Source organism: Scylla paramamosain, unplaced genomic scaffold (genome assembly GCF_035594125.1).
Source record: "Scylla paramamosain isolate STU-SP2022 unplaced genomic scaffold, ASM3559412v1 Contig11, whole genome shotgun sequence".
Lineage (NCBI taxonomy): Eukaryota > Metazoa > Arthropoda > Malacostraca > Decapoda > Portunidae > Scylla > Scylla paramamosain.
This window is the reverse complement of record NW_026973676.1, coordinates 520,001-525,670: the sequence shown is the minus strand read 5'-3', so window position 1 is coordinate 525,670 and position 5,670 is coordinate 520,001. Positions and strand designations below refer to the sequence as shown.

Sequence of the window (5,670 nt, the reverse complement as noted above, 5' to 3'; positions counted from 1 at the left end):
TTCCGTTTTCTTTCTTACTCTTCGTAAAACTGATGTATCTTTCATTTGTTCTTACTTCTTGCCTCACGGTGTATTGGTGTCTTCTACTGCTAATATAACCGTGATTCTTTTTTTTTTTCTTTTTTTATCATTACAAGCCGTATTATGAGTGCGGCTCTGTTCTGAGTGACAATTACCTCAGCACAGCCTCGACCAATCAGCACCAAGTATTCAAGTCACGTGATACTCTCTCCTCGCCGTCTCCTCAGCCATTCGCCCTGCGCCTGCTGATGTGATGTGACGGGTCTCCCGTTGTGTTGCAGCGGTGAGGTGGTGTTGCATCTTTTCTCAGCGGGCGTGTTGTGGTGGAGTGCGGTGTGGAGGGAGAGGTGGATGTGAGTATGGCCTGGTGGTAGATAGGGAGGAGTAGATAGTGGAAGAGAGATGTGGAGAGTAGGATAGTGGAAGGGGGAGGTGGAGGTGGCTATGGCAGACGTGACTGGGTCAAGGTGGTGCTTGTGGTGGTGTTTGGTATGTGTGTGGTTGTAGAGGATGGAAGTGGTTGCCTAACTAGGGTGATGGTGGTGGTAGTTGCGGTTGGGGGGTGGGGGTGGAATGTTGGTGGAAGAGTGTTGGTAATGATGGTGAAAGTGACTGGCTTGTGGTGAAGGTGGTTGTGATTGTTGGGGATGGTGGTGGTTGTGTAATAGTGGTAGGGATATCGGACTTAACGGTGTTGTGGTTGCTGGGTGCGGTTGAGGGCTGGGGTGGTGGTGGTGGTGGTGGTAGTGATGCTACGGTTGTCAAGGTTTATAGGGAGATGTTCGTGTGTGTGTGTGTGTGTGTGTGTGTGCGCGTGCGTGTATACTCCTGTAACTAGCAAACTGGTGTCACTCGTTCACTTGTTTCACCTCCCTGTTTCAGACCTTCCTTCTCTCCCCTCCCCTCCCCTCACATCCCGCTCCCTTCCTCCCCTGGCCGCCAGCCTCTCCCCACTCTTCCTCGCCTGCTCTCCCCTGCTCCTCGTGTTCCAGGTGGCTGTTACCTTATCTGATTTAATATATAATGGTTTTTACTTGAGATCGAAGCTCCACGTAATGAAAGGCAGAAATCTGTGCTTTTCATTACTATTATTGCACTATTCATGTAAACTTACAATACAAAATTAATTCTATTGGGAAATGAGTGTACTCGTATATTTAAGCAACTCCATCTATATAATGACCTGTGTGATGTGACATCAGCGAGAGAGAGAGAGAGAGAGAGAGAGAGAGAGAGAGAGTAATAATATTAGTAAATGAGGCTATATTTTAACGTTATTGACTCTTTGATAATGAAAATTAGATGACTGAGATTGTAGTTAAGTAAATTGAGAAGTTGAGCAAATAAATACGAGCAGGCTGTCTGTCTGTCCGTCTTTCAATCAATCAAACAGTCAGTCTGTTGATGGAGGACTGGTGGAGAGAGCAGCCTGTGTCTGTCTGTCTGTCTTTCAGTCAGTCAATCTGTTGATGGGGGACTGGTGGAGAGAGCAGCCTGTGTCTGTCTGTCTGTCTTTCAGTCAGTCAATCTGTTGATGGGGGACTGGTGGAGAGAGCAATCTGTGTCTGTCTGTCTGTCTGTCTTTCAGTCAGTCAATCTGTTGATGGGGGACTGGTGGAGGGAGCAGCCTGTGTGTCTGTCTGTCTGTCTTTCAGTCAGTCAATCTGTTGATGGGGGACTGGTGGAGGGAGCAGCCTGTGTGTCTGTCTGTCTGTCTTTCAGTCAGTCAATCTGTTGATGGGGGACTGGTGGAGGGAGCAGCCTGTGTGTCTGTCTGTCTGTCTTTCAGTCAGTCAATCTGTTGATGGGGGACTGGTGGAGGGAGCAGCCTGTGTGTCTGTCTGTCTGTCTTTCAGTCAGTCAATCTGTTGATGGGGGACTGGTGGAGGGAGCAGCCTGTGTGTCTGTCTGTCTGTCTTTCAGTCAGTCAATCTGTTGATGGGGGACTGGTGGAGAGAGCAGCCTGTGTGTCTGTCAGTCTGTCTTTCAGTCAGTCAATCTGTTGATGGGGGACTGGTGGAGAGAGCAGCCTGTGTGTCTGTCAGTCTGTCTTTCAGTCAGTCAATCTGTTGATGGGGGACTGGTGGAGAGAGCAATCAGTGTCTGTCTGCCGACGTGATTCCTGCCTCCATTGTTTCATTACATATGAAAACTACAAGAACGGGAAGTATTGGTTTTATTCATTAATTGACTGATGTGTGGTGGTGGAGGTGGTGGTGGCATTAGTAATATTTAGGTGTTCAACTTAATAGGGAATGAAGGTAATGCGTATGCGCTGGTGGCTTGAAAGTAACAAGTGGTGATGAAAGGTGGTGGTTTGAGATGGTGGCAGGGCCTGTTACCACCTTCACTGTCCCAAGTCAAGGAGGGAGGCACTTCATTATTGTTACACCTGCTATTTTACTCACCTACTTTTCTCTCTCTCTCTCTCTCATTTTATATTTGCCTGTTGTTCTTTTTCTTCCTCTTCCCAAATCCAATCAAACTATTTTTGTTGCCATTTTGAGTGTTAACACAACCCAACCTAACCTAACCTTTCTTTGTATTATTTATTTACTTTTTTTTTTAGTATTTCTAAGTGTGTCTAAGCCTTTTAAGTGGTAACCTACTTTAATTGTAACCTCTCATCACTATTGCAGAGGAGATAATTGGTGGGCTGTGTGTGGTGAGTGCCACATTGTCTGTGAGGGACCCCCAGAGCCACACAGCACCAGCTGCAACAGCTACAGCAGCAGCAGCAGCAGCAGCAGCAGCAGCAGGAGGAGGAAATGGCATCCACCTTCTACCTCACCCAGTGTCACCGGGGCCTCCTCCTCCTCCAGCAGCTGGCCAGGGTGCAGGGACAGGATGAGCAAGGTGAGGAGTGGTGGTAGAATTGATAGCAATGTTCAGTATAGTAGTAAAAATGCTAGTAGAGCTCCAGGATTATATATTTTTAGTAGTATACTAGTAGTAGTAGTAGTAGTAGTTCCAGCATTTGTTGAAATATACTGGTAATTATACACTAATAATAATAATAATAATAATAATAATAATAATAATAATAATAATAATAATAATACATCTATCCAGCCCATTATTGTTGTGTAGAGTTGAGGTGCAAACAGACACCTGTAAGTGTGGACTGCCTTTATTCATCAGTCACACATACAAAACACAACAACAACTAACACATAAACAACAACAACACATCATTTAATAACAAACACAACACTAACAAAACAAACTGTTAATATTCCTTGTAAATTGTGAAAGAAAACAAAAAAAGGAAAACAAAGGTGATGATAATGGTGGTCTTTCCCCAGCAGGTGGTGACAGAGAGGGTGGCCAGCTTGTCCCTCCCTCCTGCCACCCAGCCACAGCACTGGCAGTTGCTGCAGTGAGACTGCCCAGGCACAAGTTTGTGCACGTGTCCAGGACGTGAAGGTGATGGGAACGTGTCCTGTAGGAGGGAGCAGAGCTGTAACAGTACCCGAGTCTGCTGCTGTGCTGGGAGAAGGAGAAAAACATCAGCAGTAGTTAGTAGTGGTAGTAGAAGTATTCAGCAGTGGTGGGGCTCTGCTGCTGCTGCTGCTGTCAGTGGTGCAGCTGTTCACTCCTCCACAGCTGCTGCCTTCCCTCAACATACTGTGTCTTCCCTCACCTACAATGAACAACTATGAACAATACCTCTCGTGCAATCAGGCAGCGCTCAGCTGTACTCACCGATAGACTGACCACTAAGAATTACCTGTGGGCCACATGACAAGGCCCACGCCAGCCAGGCTTGGTTGCCAATCAATAACAACAACAACAACAACAACAACATCTCATGCAATGAAGAACACTGAATAACAACAACACCTCTCCCCTGCATCATCAACAATCAACAACATCTTAGTTTCACTGATGCTGCCCCCCCCCCCCTCTCTCTCTCTCTCTCTCTCTCTCTCTCTCTCTCTCTCTCTCTCTCTCTCTCTCTCTCTCCTCACCTCAGGCCACAGCGCCACAGTATGTCCCCCCACAGTATGTTTACAAACCCACAGTGACTCCCCACAGCCCCTCACCAATAAGTGACCCCCTCACACACACACACACACACACACACACACACACACACTGCATCTTGTACAATGGCCACAATAAAGAATGGACACACAAAATGGACAAACTTAATTTTGTTCCGACCTGCGTGAATGTAGTGAGGCTCAACATGTACAAGAGAACAGTGAGGAGTGTATTAGATTCAAGACTCAAAGATATTATACACAAAGTACAGGACACAGGTTGATGATGAGTATGGTGAGTCAAGCATTCATCTGTGGCTGGTCTGCCTCATGAAGCACAGCACTGACCTCTTGCCCCACTTGTTCTAGCAGCCCCTCACTGATCTGTGTGGCAACAGCAGTACTAGTGCTGTGTGTTTGTGTGTGTGTGTGTGTTTAGTTCAAGTCAAGTGGGTTTCCAAGGGTGTTTTTACAGTTGTAGTGACAGATTAGCAACATTTCTGCATTACCGACAGGAGAAACATTCTTTTAAAAGGCTGGAGTTGAAGTGATGTGGGTTTTCAAGGGTGTTTTTACAGTTACAGTGACAGATCAACATTTCTGCATTACTCACAGGAGAAACACTCTTAAAAGGCTGTAGCTGAAATGATGCAGGTTTTCAAGGGAGTTTTTACAGTTGCAGTGACAGATTAACAACATTTCTGCATTACTGACAGGAGAAACATTATTTTAAAAGGCTCTAGTTAAAGTGACGTGGGTTTTCAAGAGTGTTTTTACAGTTGCAGTGACATATTAACATTTTTGCATTACTGACAGGAGAAACACTTTTAAAAGGCTGTAGTTGAAGTGATGTAGGTTTCCAAGGGTGTTTTTACAGTTGCAGTGACAGATTAACAACATTTCTGCAGTACTGACAGGAGAAACATTCTTTTAAAAGGCTTTAGTTGAAGTGACTCGGGTTTTCAAGGGTGTTTTTACAGTTGCAGTGACAGATTAACAACATTTCTGCAATACTGACAGGAGAAACATTCTTTTATAAGGCTTTAGTTGAAGTGACGCAGGTTTTCAAGGGTGTTTTTACAGTTGCAGTGACAGATTAACAACATTTCTGCAGTACTGACAGGAGAAACATTCTTTTAAAAGGTTTTAGTTGAAGTGACTCGGGTTTTCAAGGGTGTTTTTACAGTTGCAGTGACACATTAACAACATTTCTGCAGTACTGACAGGAGCAACATTCTTTTAAAAGGCTTTAGTTGAAGTGACTCGGGTTTTCAAGGGTGTTTTTACAGCTGCAGTGACACATTAACAACATTTCTGCAGTACTGACAGGAGAAACATTCTTTTATAAGGCTTTAGTTGAAGTGACGCGGGTTTTCAAGGGTGTTTTTACAGTTGCAGTGACAGATTAACAACATTTCTGCATTAGTGACAGGAAACACTTCAGAACCCGTCTAAGTGTCCCTGTGGCCTTGGAAACATGCAATATTCTAACACAGGGGGAGGGGGAGCCAGATTAAAAAAAAATTTGAGAACTCAACTTGTTAAACAATGCAAGATTACAAACTTGATTCAATCCTGCAGAAACACAATTATGCAGCAAGAATTGGGTGTGAATACCTGACACTCTGGTGCACACACACACGCACACACACACGCACCTGGG

At 45.0% G+C, this 5,670-nt stretch overlaps 1 protein-coding gene and 1 long non-coding RNA gene across 8 annotated transcripts in view; one reads left to right on the top strand and one right to left on the bottom strand.

Annotated features, from left to right (window-relative positions):
• Positions 1 to 217: 217 nt before the first annotated feature.
• Positions 218 to 4,163, top strand: LOC135097075 (uncharacterized). The gene is made up of 3 exons (XR_010265362.1): positions 218 to 374; positions 2,661 to 2,877; positions 3,327 to 4,163. It is a non-coding gene; the product is annotated as an uncharacterized LOC135097075 (long non-coding RNA).
• Positions 3,136 to 5,670, bottom strand: part of LOC135097073 (uncharacterized) — a 122,598-nt gene continuing 120,063 nt past the window's right edge. For all 7 annotated transcript variants that reach the window (XR_010265361.1, XR_010265360.1, XM_063998838.1 and 4 more), the window contains one exon: positions 3,136 to 5,670. This exon is cut by the window's right edge and continues 443 nt beyond it. The gene's annotated coding sequence lies outside the window, so the exon portion shown is untranslated.